The sequence below is a fragment of the Heloderma suspectum genome, chromosome 1 (assembly GCF_057233095.1).
Source record: "Heloderma suspectum isolate Gila_16-S chromosome 1, 16-S_ref, whole genome shotgun sequence".
Lineage (NCBI taxonomy): Eukaryota > Metazoa > Chordata > Lepidosauria > Squamata > Helodermatidae > Heloderma > Heloderma suspectum.
Genome location: NC_139458.1, coordinates 355,692,268 through 355,707,742, shown reverse-complemented (window position 1 = coordinate 355,707,742; position 15,475 = coordinate 355,692,268). Strand labels below are relative to the sequence as shown.

General features: G+C 43.0%; 1 protein-coding gene across 1 annotated transcript in view; it reads left to right on the top strand.

The window, feature by feature from the left end:
• Positions 1 to 15,475, top strand: part of PRKN (parkin RBR E3 ubiquitin protein ligase) — a 1,219,260-nt gene that overhangs the window by 690,375 nt on the left and 513,410 nt on the right. The window lies entirely within an intron of this gene.

The following is a 15,475-nucleotide window of genomic DNA, read 5'->3' as shown; positions in this document are numbered from 1 at the left end:
ATACATGGACCCTCTGGATTGTGCTATGTGTGACAGTGCTAGTTGGATGCTCTGTTGTTTAATACACTATGGAGACTGCCAAGTGAGGGTTTCTTCACAAGGAGCTTTTATCCTGCTATTGAGATGGCGCTCTCCCGGAAGTCTGTGGGCTCTTTAAATGATGCCGTGACCTTCCAGGACATCTCCTGCATTAAATGCCCTTTGTTCTGCTTTTAAATAGATTGCAGATCATGAGCTATCAAATTACCCCGCTGTGTTCTGCTTGAATTCCCTCCATGAAAAGAGTAAAAGCGTCAAGAAAAGGAGTGAGATCAGTGAAAGATGCGGAAGACTCAGATACGAGGGAGAAGGAGGGAGAAAGGGGAGGGGGGAAGGAAGTGCGTGAAAAAGGGAGTTGTTGTGATCCTGCATTTAAAACAGAAGCAGAAAGCTCTGTTTTAAATGCAGGATTTTAGGCTGGTGCAGAGATGCTCTAAGGCTAACATTCTACACCCCTCCAATTTCTTAGCCAGAGGATTTTCTTGGTGTCTTAATGTTTCCCTCAAGACCTCATGACTTCTACATGTCTCCTTGTGGCTGATTTTCAGAAGCTGTGCACTAAATGATGGGAGATAGGTGGGAGTCAAGAGGAGCTGGAAATGCATCCTTCTTCTCCCTTTGCTTTGAATTCTTCTGACGCAAACAAATTGCCTTTCAGTGGAGGGAAATGTGACTTGGGGGGGTATTCTTCTTCTGAACAGCTGAAATAGTCTGAGTAATCCCTTAGGGTTTCCATGAACACAGTTGTGATAATTGTCAACAAAGGAAAAATAACAAAGTGAATGCAATGTTTTCACTTGCTGTGCCTGGATTTATGTAGCACTGGAGCAGCTGCTGCCTCCCCTCCACCCAGTTCTGAGCATTATGGAGCAAGGAAACTTCCCCAACGACTCCTTAAGAGAGGAGAGCCGTTAAAGCATAATCCAGTGGAGCTTTGCTTATTATTAGCATGAACCCATACACTGTGAAGCGTTGGTGTGATATTTGGACACAGGCAGGGGGAACCCAGCGAGAGGAGAAGAGGTCTCTGTTTGATCCCCATGCATTTGGTAGAGCTGATTTGTTGTTTGGTGTCCCAAACAATTAAGCTTAGGAGTGTGACCTTGGAATGAGCCACATACCAAACATGTGGGGATCACAGCAAGACGGAGAAGGTGACATTGTATTTGGACTTTGGAGGTTATTCACATTTGAATATTATGGGATCTGAAATGACAGTGAAGTTTTGGCAATAAAAGAGTGCAAAAAACAAGTAAACAAAAGGTTGGGTGCTTCTTCCAGCTAGTTCTTGATTTAAAAGGCAGCTCTTTCCTACCTTACATCATGTGACTTTCCATCCATGCCTTACTCTGTTGTTGCACTCTGAGCTCCCCCAGTTTTACGAGGCCAAAGTTGTCTTTGTGCTATTAACTTATACTCAGATTAGCCTGTGATGTGCCACTGGGTGTTCCTGAGCAACAGAATAATATGCACCAAGATGGCACTGAGGACATTCCCACTCCCTTGTTTTGACAACAAAAGTGCTGGCTTTCAGAAAGTGCTGTTCTAGCAGCTGCTTAGATTTGCCTTAAGAGTAAAGCTATTTGTGAATCCAGGAATATACGGTGAACTTTATTTCTTTAGGAGAGCGAGGAGTTATTAAGACAGTGTACCATGTTAGGAGGATGACACCATTTCTGGCTAAATAACTTGATGCTGATCCATCAAGTGGTATTTCTTACAAAAACGTAGTGCAGAAAAGACAATGATTCCAACAGGGATATTTGTGTTTTGTTTTGTTTGTGTTTCCCCCTCATCTGTGCCCTTCTTTATCAATTTAATAGAATACTTCATGCATCTGGTGGGATGGGAATTGGCTGTAACTTACAAATGTTTATGTTAAAATGTTGTGTGTGTGTGCATTTATCTGTAATGGGCCACAGTAGGCTTTTGTGTTTTTATTCCATCAGGAGTAAAAAGCAGATGTCCTCTCAGACCACCCAAAAAAGAAAAGACAAACCTTTCTCATATTTCACACCATAATGTACGATGTGCCTTCCCTTCTTCCTTGGCCACTGTGTGGATAACTCTTCCAAGTTTATTATTTAGAAATAAACTATAGCTTTGCATACATGGCATGTACAATTGCATATTACTTTTCTTGCTGTCATGCATAAACATTCGCTTCACGACAGACTCACTGCCACTCTCCCTCATGTACCTGGAATTGGGTGCAAATCTCCTGGGCATGTTTGAGAGCCAGTGTCTCACTTATCAGAAATTGCCCATGCTGCAGGCTCTCAGGAGTTTGGAACATGAGATAAGGCCAAATAAAGAGCTAAATGGATGGACAAAGCTTAGGATGGGGGCATATGACCAATAGTAGGGATGGGGGAGAAATTCGTTCTATTCACATTTTAATGAGAACTTACCTAATTTTTCACTTTCAAACGTATCCACCATTTGAATCTTTCAAAATTCTCACTTCTCCTAATTTTGCAATGGAGTTCTCCGATCAAAACTTTCATACAAAAATGCATATATTATGGAAACATGCACACAAATGTGCATATATTTATGATAAATAATATTTAAAATGCACTGTATTAGGAAAATGACTGGGGGGAGGTGTATATGAGGCAACATTGTGTACAAAAATGCATGTATTAGGAAAAATCCATATGAGTTTTGATGCAAACTTTTTTTTAAAAAAAACCTCAGTGTTCAACACAAACTGTAGCCTGGAAAAATGAGAAACTGAGAGGAACCAAAATTGACAGATTTGTTCATTCCTGACAGGTGGGTTATCCTCTCTAAAAATCCTGGGACATGATTGCATAAGAACACAAGATAGACTTATCCTCCATGAATTTATCTAATCTCCTTTTAAAGTCATCTAAGTTGGTGGCCATCATTACATCTTGTTGTAGCAAATTCCACAATTTAATTATGTGCTGTGTGAAGAAGGTGCTTTCTTTTGTCTGTCCTGAATTGCCCACCATTCAGCTTTATTGGATGTTCTAGTATTATATGAGAGAGCAAGAAAAAGCTCTCTCTATCCACTTTCTCCACACCATGGATGAGTTTGTAAACTTCTGTCATTACTCACCTTCTTTTCAAAACAAAAAAGCTCCGAACACTGTAACCTTTCCTCATAGGGGAGTTGCTCCAGCTCCCTGGTAGTTTACGATTCCCTTCATAAAGGTATTTCTAACTATCTTCCTGTAGGCTAAGGATGTCAGTCTCATGTTGTTCCATGAAGAAGAGCAGTGATATTTAACTTTGGCTAGTCTGCTTGAGGAGTTCCTAAGCACGCAAGTAATTCATTGTGTAATCTTTGCCATTTCAGCTCTTATGTTAATAATAGTGGTTATTGTTATGCTTTCAAAAGCCTGCCAGCAGACAGACTTTCAGTTGAAGTGACATTTAAATTGAAGCAATGAAAAACAACAAGAAGTGTACTCTCCATCAAAGAGCACAGTGTGCCTCTGCTGTAATATGTATCAAGTCTGCCTCATAAAATGATGGATGAGTCTTAAAGATGCGAGTCATCTAGAAATCGGAAGATTCAATGCATGCTGAAAAATCAAAAAGGGATACCTGCATCTCCACTCCAATATGAATAGAAATACATTTTGAACAAGAAGTTACCTTCGCCAGGCCAACAAAAAATGTAGACATATAACTATAGTTTTCTTTGAAGAATAGTTCTGGGTAACTTGAAAGATCCCTTTTTGAACATGGGTTGGTCCAGAAAAGATACTATTTCACTTACTCTTTGTCTGTTGTAGTAATAAGAAGAGATGCTAGTGAAAGCTTAATCCGAATCAAAATGTCAGGATTACAGCAGATTATAAGACAGTATAAGGAGACAAATCAGCTTTATGTATATTATTATAAAAAGCTTTTGAGTACTTTGAAGACTTGCTCTCTTTTTTCCAGTCTTAAGTACAGTCCATATACAAAACCATCTGCCAATTTCTCACATCTCCGTATAAAAATTCCTGCTGTGGGATGTCTACTGGCAAAACAGGATTTAATGAGCTTTCAGAATGGCAAGTATGCACATGGCTAGACTTAATAAATGTAATGAGACATCCAAAAAGTAACCTGTGAAATTACTATTTTGGTGAATTTGCCTAGATATATTTCTGTGTGGTGCTACTGGTGATGGCACGGTCGTGCATTCAATGTGTTAAATACAGTCAGGGGCAGAAATATTGGAACAAGGATAAGAGTTTTGGCAGTTGGCCTCTGTACACCACCACATTGAAGTTGAAAGGAAACACACCCAGATGGGAGCGAAGTCAGGACTTCCAGCTGTAATTCAAGGGGTTTGACACAAGTGGGGCACTAACCATTCAGGAAGTACAACCAGTGGTATACACACAACCCCATCATTGGTGGCTCATAAGTAATGGAACAAATGGCTGACCAGCAGCTGCATGGCCAGGTGTGGCCTGTTTCCTGGGTACCCCATGACCAATCAAGCAGATAAAAGGCCTGGAGGTGGTTCTGAGTGTTACATTTGCATTTGGTAGCTGTTCACTGGAACTCCCAACATGAGGTCCAGAGAGGTGCCCATGCGACTGAAGGAGGCCATCATTAGGCTGAGGAAACAAAATAAACCCATCAGACAGAGAGCAAAAACAGTGGGAGTGGCCAATAGAACAGTTTGGAACATCCTGAAAAAGAAGGAATTAACTAGCAAGCTCAGCAACAGCAAAAGGCCTGGAAGACCATGGAAGACAACTCAAGTGGATGACCGCAGAATTCTGCTCATGGTGAAGAGGAACCCTTTCACAACATCTAGCCAGGTCAAGAATGCTCTTGAGGAGGTAGGCATGTCACTGTCAACATCTACAGTCAAGAGACGGCTTTATGAATGTAAATACAGAGGCTTCACAACAAGGTGCAAACCACTGGTAACACTCAAGAACAGACAGGCCAGATTAGCCTTTGCCAGCAAACACCTCAGAAAGCCTACCCAGATCTGGAATACGATTCTTTGGACTGATGAAACCAAGATTAACTTGTACCAGAATGAGGGGAAGAGAAAAGTATGGAGAAGGAAAGGAACAGCTCATGATCCAAAGCATACCATATCATCTGTTAAACATAGTGGAGGCAGTGTTATGGCTAGGGATGGGGGAGAATTTCTCCCCGAAACTTCGGGGGGCCGAGTGCCAACGCATTCGGTCCTCTGAAGGTTGTTCGGGGAGAAATTCTCCGCCCCCTCGCCCCCCGCCCCCCCCCGGGATGGGACTTACCTTTTACGAATGTCGCTCCCGGCGGCGGGTTCCGGCGGCGGTTCGGCAGGTCTTCGTCAGGGGTGGGGGCGGCAGCCGGTCTTTCAACCGGCTGCCGCCGCCGCCATTACAAGAAAAGTAAAAAAAAAAAAACCCGCCCCTGTGATAGGCTACGTAATGATTAACGTAGCCTATCAAGGGGCTTTTTTTTCTTTTTCTTTTGAAGTTCGCGGCCGGGGAGACGGGGCGCTTCTCCCCGGCCTGAATTTCGGCCGGGCGAGGCGGGAAGCCTCCCCCCCCGGCCTGAACTTAGGGGGGAGAAGCGAAGCACCTCCCCCCCCACCGCGAAGCAAGCTGCGAGACCAGGTAAGTGACTTCCGTACATCCCTAGTTATGGCATGGGCATGTCTGGCTGCCAATGGAACTGGGTCACTGGTGTTTTTTGATGACCTGATTGCTGATAAAAGCAGGAGGATGAATTCTGAAGTGTATAGGGCTATACTTTCTGCTCAGATTCAGCCGAATGCTGCCAAACTGATAGGACGCCACTTCATATTGCAGATGGACAATGACCCAAAAGCTACCCAAGAGTTTCTGAAGGCAAAGAAGTGGGATGTTCTTCGATGGCCAAGTCAGTCACCTGATCTCAACCCAATAGAGCATGCTTCTCACTGAAGCCAAGACTGAAGGCAGAAAGACCCACAAACAAGCAGCAGCTGAAGGCAGCTGCAGTAAAGGCCTGGCAAAGCATCTCGAGGGAGGAAACTCAGCATTTAGTCATGTCCATGGGTTCCAGACTTCAGGCAGTCATTGACTGCAAAGGATTTTCATCCAGGTATTAAAGGTGATCCTTAAGTTCGAAATGATGTTGGTTTGTTCAATTACTTATGAGCCCCCAACAATGGGTGTGTGTGTATGCCACTGGCTGTACTCCCTGAATGGTTTGTTGTTGTTCAGTCGTTCAGGCGTGTCCGACTCTTCGTGACCCCATGGACCATAGCACGCCAGGCCTTCCTGTCCTGCGCTCCCTCCCGGAGCGTGCTCAAGTTCATATTCATTGCATCCATGATGCTATCTAGCCATTTCATCCTCTGCCGTCCCCTTCTCCTTTTGCCTTCAGTCTTTCCCAGCATCAGGGTCTTTTCCAGGGAGTTTTCTCTTCGCATTGGGTGGCCAAAATATTGGAGCTTCAGCTTCATTATCTGTCCTTCCAATGAGCACTCAGGGTTGATTTCCTTTAGGATGGACTGATTTGACCTCCTTGCAGTCCAGGGGACTCGTAGGAGTCTTCTCCAGCACCACAGTTCGAAAGCATCAATTCTTCGGCGCTCAGCCTTCCTTATAGTCCAGCTCTCACAGCCATACATTACTACTGGGAAAACCATAGCTTTGATTAGACGGACCTTTGTCGGCAAGGTGATGTCTCTGCTTCTTACTATGCTGTCTAGGTTTGCCATAGCTTTCCTCCCAAGGAGCAAGCATCTTTTAATTTCATGGCTACAGTCACCGTCTGCGGTGATCTTGGAGCCCAAGAAAGTAAAATCTGTCACTGCTTCCATTTCTTCCCCTTCTATATGCCAGGAAGTGATGGGGCCAGATGCCATGATCTTCGTTTTTTTAATGTTGAGATTCAAACCAGCTTTTGCACTCTCCTCTTTCACCCTCAACAAGAGGCTCTTGAGATCCTCTTCGCTTTCTGCCATTAGGGTGGTATCATCTGCATATCGGAGGTTGTTGATAATTCTCCCAGCAATCTTAATTCCGACCTCTGATTCATCCAACCCGGCATTTCTCATGATGTACTCTGCATATAAGTTAAATAAGCAGGGTGACAATATGCAGCCTTGTCGTACTCCTTTCCCAATTTTGAACCAATCGGTTGTTCCATGTCTGGTTCTTACTGTTGCTTCTTGACCCTCGTACAGGTTTCTCAGGAGACAGGTAAGGTGGTCTGGTACCCCCATCACTTTAAGAATTTGCCACAGTTTGTTGTGATCCACACAATCAAAGGCTTTAGCGTAGTCAATGAAGCAGAAATAGACGTTTTTCTGGAATTCTCTTGCTTTCTCCATGATGCAGCGAATGTTGGCGATTTGATCTCTAGTTCCTCTGCCTCTTCGAAACCCAGCTTGTACTTCCGGTAGTTCTCGGTTCGCATACTGCTGAAGCCTAGCTTGTAGGATTTTGAGCATCACCTTGCTGGCATGTGAAATGAGCGCAATTGTGCGGTAGTTTGAACACTCTTTGGCGTTGCCCTTCTTTGGAATTGGAATGTAAACTGACCTTTTCCAGTCTTGTGGCCACTGTTGAGTGTTCCAGATTTGTTGGCATATTGAATGCAGCACTTTAACAGCATCATCTTTTAGGATTTTAAATAGCTCGGCTGGAATACTGTCATCTCCGCTAGCTTTGTTGTTACTAATGCTTCCTAAGGCCCACTTGACTTCACTCTCTAGGATGTCCGGCTCAAGTTCAGTGACCGCACTATTATGGCTATCAGGGACATTCAGATCTTTCCTGTATAGTTCTTCTGTGTATTCTTTCCACCTCTTCTTAATCTCATCTGCTTCTGTTAGGTCCCTGCCTTCTTTGTCCTTTATCATGCCCGTCTTTGCACAAAACGTTCCCTTGAGATCTCCAATTTTCTTGAAGAGATCTCTAGTCTTTCCCATTTGTCAAACCCCTTGAATTACAGCTGAAAGTCCCGACTTCACTTCCATCTGGGTGTGTTTCCTTTCAACTTCAATGTGGTGGTGTACAGAGGCCAACTGCCAAAACAGTTATCCTTGTTCCAATATTCCTGGCCTTGACTATATATATTATTTGCAAATTCACCCCAAGAGGCATTGTAGAGCTTCAAGGTTTAATTCCTCTTGGAGGTTGTTTTATTTATGTAGAATTAGCCCATCCCATTCTGAAAGCTTGAAGTCAATAGAAGTACATGATAATAGGGATGGACGAAAGGGACTTACCTTGTCCCGCAGCTTGCTTCACGGTGGGGGGGAGGCGTTTCGGTTCTCCCCCCGAAGTTCAGGAGGGGGGGGAGGCGCCCTGCCTCACCCAGCCAAAATTCAGGCCGGAGGGGAGGCGCCCCATCCCTCGCCGCCGAAATTCAGGCCGGGGAGGAGCGCCCCATCTACCCGGCCGCGAAAAAAAAAGTAAAGTAAAAAGAAAAAAACACACACCCGTGATAGGCTACATAACGACTGGCTGCCGCCGCCGCCATTGCAAAATAAAAAATATGTGGAAAATATCACACACCTGTGATAGACTACGTAACGATTTACATAGCCTATCACGGCGAGATTTCCAAAGTCAGCCGTGATAGGCTATGTAAATCGTCACGTAGCCTATCACGGGTGACTTTGAAAAAAAAAAAAAGCACGTACGCAAATGGTGGCGCCCATGGGGCGCCGCCATTTGCATTCCTTAGTTTGGCACGTCTAGTCTACGTAAAGATTTATGTAGACTACGGCGAAAATAAGGGAACGCTTATTTGGGAATGCTTATAAGGGAACGCTTATGACTAGACGTGCCAAACTAAGGAACACAAAGGAACATTTGCATACGCACTTTTTTTTTTTTCAAAGTCACCCGTGATAGGCTACGTGACGATTTACGTAGCCTATCACGGCTGACTTTGGAAATCTAGCCGTGATAGGCTACGTAAATCGTTACGTAGCCTATCACGGGTGTGTGGTGTTTTTTTTTTAACTTTCCTTTTTTATTTTGCAATGGCGGCGGCAGAAGACCGGCCGCCGCTGCCGCTGAAACGCCGCCAAAATGCTGCTGGGACCCGCCGCCGAGAGGGACATTCACACGAGGTAAGTCCCATCCCGGGGGGGGCGGGGGGCCAGCGGAGAATTTCACCACCAATTGCGGGGGGCCGAATGCGTTGGCATTTGGCCTCCCGGAGATTCGTGGAGAAATTCTCTGCCATCCCTACATGATAATGGACTAATTCGTCTTCTCTGTTTGGTGTGTTCCAAAGCAATGAAAAGCTTTAAATATAAGTCTATGAATGGCCTGGTTTGGACTCTCAGTTCCTGACTTGCTAAACTGTAGTTTAGCAGCTGGGAATGACCAACAGGACTACATGTTACCTCTCCCCCCCCGCCCACTCCTCCTTTCCTTGGCAGTTACTAGGGATGTCGGAAGAATCTGGTTGGGGGATGGAGCTCGACAAGCTTTCATTGGCTCGGCCCCCAAGACTTCAGCTCATCTTCCACTAGCTGGCCCAAGTTGGGCCAGCTGGCAGATTTTCTGTGTTATTATTTTCATTTGCACAAATAGGGATTTGTGCAAACTGGAGCTGCAATTTGTGCAAATTACGTAAATTGCAGTTGCAGTTTGTGCAACTCTCTGTTTATGCAAATAAAAAAAATACAGAAAAAGTTCCTGGATTTCAGGAAAAGCTCGACCTGCAAATGCAAGCTGACTTGGGCACACTGCGGAACTCTGGCGAACCCAAAAAGGGCCGGATTTCCCAGTGATGGACATCCCTAGCACTTAAGTCCTTGTTTAAACCAGGGGTGGGCAGACTTCAGGCTTGTAGGATCTACTTTTTTTTTTTTTACTAGAACCCCAAGATCCACCAGCTGGTGTAAGACACGAACAAGTCATATGCTCAGAATTAAAGAATTCTCAGCCCAGGAATTTGTTTTTGAATACCAGAATTGAATGGAGCTCACAGTCCTTCCACACAAATATCCACTCTTGGTTACTTCAAGCTTTCTTCATTTTCAGCAGTATAATTTAGGGTAGTCGAGGGTGTGTGTGTTAATTTTTGTTGTTACTACTTCTCTGGACACAAGTGTGTATATTAGTAACATTGTGTATGGCCCCTTTACAGTCGCCAAATATGCAGCATTACCTACCCAGAAATGCCTGAGCCACCACTGTTGCACACAGTGGTGGCTCGCTAGGGAGAATGGGTGCTTGCCAAATCACAGGGTGCTCGCAGAGTGGGCCCATGAGCGCCCCGCGGTTTGGTGAGCAGGGTCTGGGAAGGCAGGCAAGGGAGAGTCTGTTGTATATACACACATTCCGAGATGCACACGTCTAAGAGATATTTTATCTTGGTTGTAGCACATCTCAGATTTGTCCCAATGATGCGCATGCACGCGCTCGCGCACACACACACACACACACACACACATCTTTTCCAAAAGGGGATTAGTTTATTTAACAGACAAGACATATATCCAGTGATCATAATGGGGATTAGCTTAGTGGTAAAAGGCACTATATGAACACCAAGATTGAATTAATCAGTTCATATACCACAAACAATTCTAAGCATACGAAGCATATCGGGCAGAAAGCCAAATGAGTGCTGTAGTTAAACAACTGGGAGTCAGAAATCTTTGCTGATCTACTGCCAGTCACCCAGTAGAACCAGATATACCTGCTGCCTACCCCTGAATTAAACCACAGTTAGACATGATTACATCTGAAATATGGAAGTATTTTAATGTCAGTTTACTAACCAGGATCTTAAGCTAACTCCAAACTATGGTTTAAAGGCCTGATTAGTAAACTGACATTAAAACAAAGTTCACTTCTTCGGATATACTGGCTAACTGCCGTTTAATTAAAGCAGGATGCAAGCGCCAAGGAAGGGAAGAGAGAGCATGCAATTCTTTCATTCATTTCTGGCTGTTAAACTGTGGTTTAGAAAGCTGAGCTAATATGAGCCAGTGAGATAATGTTTTAAGGTACCATAGATACATTCTTCTTTGACTACTGTTGTTTGAAAAGCTGGTCACACATTTCTATATGTATGTTGAGCTCAATGGTACAAGTTCAGTGTCAAGGACTAGGTGAAGGGATCTGATACTTTTTTTGATTCTTAACACCTGAAATACTTTCCCTCCCTTGAAGCATCTCTTGTGTGCAGCAGGTGTTCTAAGTTGTATACTGATGCCTTCAGGATTTCTTTCGAATGTAAGTTCAGAGAGGGATCGAAGAATTAAATAAACCAGAAAATAATGCCTGCAGTTCAGAGATTTATTTCTTTTTTGAAGCAGCAGCTCAAATATATATATATATATATATATATATATATATATATATATATGGCCGCGGTGGCTTAGTGGTTAAGACGCTGAACTGCAGACTGGAAGGTCGGCAGGACAGCAGTTCGAGACCCGAGTGCCGCATGACGGAGTGAGCTCCTGTCTTCAGTCCCAGCTCCTGCCAACCTAGCAGTTCGAAAGCAAGAAATTGCAAGTAGAAAAATAGGTACCACCTCGGCGGGAAAGGTAACAGTGTTCCGTGCACCTCGGTGTTCAGTCATGCCGGCCACATGACCACGGAAGCGTCTTCGGACAGCGCTGGCTCTTCGGCTTAGAAACGGGGATGAGCACCGCACCCTAGAGTCAGACACGACTGGCTGGGGACACCTTTACCTTTTTTTTTTAATAGATAGATAGATAGATAGATAGATAGATAGATAGATAGTACAGATATGTCACTATCATTACAGAATTAAAGAAATAACTGTGCTTCATGCTCTTCACAATAGAAACAGAACTTACATTGCATATATGGGAAGAGATTTAAAATGGAAAAGTTTTACTTTACTTTTCCAATCCAAAGTTCAAGGTGATGTAGAAAATATCCAACATACGTATTCCAGTGCATAGAAATGTAATTATAAAACATCACAGTAAAAGCATTAAACTAATTCATAGTACACACTTTTTTGTGTGTTGCCTTGGAAAATTTCAGGCTTGAATCCATACAGGCTTCGAAAGCACCGAGGGAACTCCATAGTCTGAGAGCTACCACTGAACATCTCTCCCTGTGATGATCTTGCTTGATGGATGCCCTTTAATGTTCAACTTTGACTTGTAGACAGTTTCCTCAGGAGAATAGTTATGTCAGCCTACAAATATTTGAGCCGTTGCAATTTTTTTAACATCTTGAGACAAGGGTGTGGAGGAAAACTCCCTAGAACCTCATAGTGACTTGCTGACATAGAACTGCTTCTGCATGGTTGGATTTAAAGTGTCTGCCATGCAGCCAATCTTCTTCATAAACATCAGCACGTGTGAATTCTTAACAGTGGTAAGAAAGTGTGGAAACAGAATAATGAATTTTGAGAAGAGATTGAATAGTTTTCCTAAGCTAAGAAGAACAGCTCAAGATCTTAAGCATGCTTACTTAGAAGTAACTTTCCCTGAAATCATGAAGGCTTATTTCCAAGTAACTCTGCTTAGGGCTAACGCACTTGAGTGTTATGGCCAATGGCATAAAAACTGGGACAGAAACAAAAAAAACCCCCAATCCCCCCCCCCCAACTCAACGCAATTCTTGGATAATTGGAAAACAAGTTTAAATATGCAAAGTTATACTTCTGGTTTTGGCTTTTAATTGCAGGGTAAAGACAGGGTATTTTTTGGGGAGAGCAAGCAGAGCTCAAATGATGCTGTAGCCATGTTGTATATTCTCTATATGGATCCACAGAGGCAGACCTACAGCTGTAGATGGCTGGCTCAGCTGTTTTAATTTTACATTTGTTTGCTTGCAGTCAGATTTTAGGGGAAGATTACTCACATCTGTTTCACACAGACGGTATAACGTGCTGGCGCTAATCCTCCCCTACAAGAGGCTCTATGCTTTAGCCAGCGCCGGCAGCATTGGCCTTAGGTGATTTGCTGCTTTTCACATATGGGTGAATGGCCATTCTTTTTAGTCTTCAGTTGCCCGAACAATAATCAGTCACTAAATATTATGGCCCTAGGTGAATGTTAGTGTAGTCCAGAATCTGTCCCTGAGAGCTACTACTATGACACTTTGTATGAATAATAACTGCATCGGCAGTTATACTCCCTGGGATAAAAATGATAAGTCAGAAACAAATTTCTCCCTATAGCGCAGTCTGCCACAACAAGGTGCGTTACTGAGCTTTTATACCTTCCTTTCAAACATCCTGCATTTCTCTTTCTCTGTTTTTATAAAGACAGAGGTAGATGGAATATGGTCTCCCCAAGGTAAAGCCAAATTGCAGTGTCTGTGGCTGTTTTCCTTAACCCATACTTATCTTCTGCACACAGATTAAATTTGCATCTATTTGGGTAGCTAATGAATGATAAGTGTAAATCCTTAAAGGTGGCCTAGAAATACTATTAAATAAACAAATTCATGCTATTAGAAATCTAGGCCTCTATCCAGCCAATGCTAGTTGTAACTAAAACAACAGAGTTTTGTGGCCATGTAGTCCACAGAGGCTTATGCCATAATAACTTCGTTAGTCTTAAGATGCTGCAACCTGTTTTTCATGCAAACCAAATAACATGGCAACTCTTTTGGAATTAGCTGTGACTGTGTCCATTGAAACTGTTTACTTTGAGTCCCATTGCTTTTATTGGGACTTCGTCAGAACTAACTTTAGCTGGATCTTTGTCTGGGTCATGGAAGCCTTCCTAAGTAGCTAGTAGGGCTGGTCTACCCAACGTTCTGAAAACTGTAAGATTATCTTCAGCAATTGAATAATATAACATGGTTCTGATTCTTAAAAAAACAAAAGCAAATCACTGCCTCAGACTGCTAACTGAAATCAAAATAATTAAAAACAGCGTGGTGTAGTGATCAGAGTGCTGGACTGGGACTCGGGAGATCTGGGTTCTAGTTTCCACTTGGGCCATGAATCTCACTGGGTGATTTTGAGCCAGTCCCTGACTCTCAGCCTAACCTATCTCACAGGGTTATTGTGAGGATAAAATGGAGAGGAGGTGGAGGAGGAGCATGTAAGCTGCCTTCAGTTCCTTGCAAGAAGAAGAAAGTCGGGATATAAATGCAATAATAAATAAAATGAATAAATATATTTTGCTGTGACCCAGCCACCTCTGATGATTCCAAATCAGGATTGGATAACTGCCCCTGAAACTGCTGGGAGATTTCCTTTTTGTCGTTCAATAATTGAGTAGGTATGTCCTTAAAGATTATTGCATCTCTTTAGTATATATGCCTTTAAGACAACTATATATATTCTAAGGGCTGGGTCACCACACCTGCCTAAACTCACCACCATAGATGCCTCTTTATCTTGGTTGGATCGGGAAGTGAGGTTTGAATATTTGTTTACATTTTTCTAACGCTTGAATATTTTTGTCCAATTTCATATAGTGTTAAGTTATTTTTGTTTTTTAGTCAGCATTCTTTGAAAGAACTCAGTGATAATTGGATGTGAACTCTTCCACTGGATAAACAACTTTTTAGTTGGTTGTAGAGATTATCTCACTCCCACGTCTTTATCTCGGCCATGGTGGTGAGTTTATTACGACTGTTAGGTGCATCCAGATTGCAACACCTTTATGTATTGATGAGCAACTTCAAATGGGGACAACTATATTCTTTACAGTGCACATGGTACCGATATTAATATGTGAGGTCTTTATTTTCAGCTTGTATGATTTTTAGTTCTGAGGAAGCCTGTTGCGAAACAGGAGTACATCCAGATTCCTGTAAAAACCAAAGGCCACAACTTCTACAGCACAGTTCTTCCAGCAGCAATTAATTACTGTTTGTCTTTGTAGCATTTAGAGTTTCATCTACAATTTTACAATTCTGTTCCTTGTATTGTGCTGTTCCTTATTGTGGTCCTTCTTGTATACACATTGTTTTTGTCCCCTTACATTATAATATTATATAATTTACACTTGTGTGTTCCAGTTGTGTGCAGTTTAGCATTTTTAGGGCCTGCTTCCCCCCATCACCTTGCACCTGAACAATTGCTTCCTGAGATACAGAGGGCTCTCTATATCTGCCATGGGTACCAGTGGTATGCCCTGAAAAGTGGCCTATAAATATTTTAAATATTTAAATAAAAAATAAAATAAAATGTGCTAGTTATGGGGAGAATAGGACAACTTGGGTTTCTGTCTGTGAACTGCTGTGACTGTTTCAGTCATTTGCTGGAATCTCAGTGGACGATGCACAGCTGCTGGACCATGTGGTACCCTGGATCCCAGATGGTCAGCTGCCTGTGCCAGCACTGAGAGGACTGAGTCAGAGCAGCAAGGTTTATGAATGGTACTATAAAGACTCTCTGCTTGATAAGTCGGAAATTTACCCACATTTATTCTTGTACTTGTTTAATAAATACATACCCCATCTTTTAGAAGGCTTACTTTCTTCAGAATAGTCAATATCCTAGGAAAGTCCTTGCTCTAGGGCTCCCCATACCAAATTCTATTTTTGAA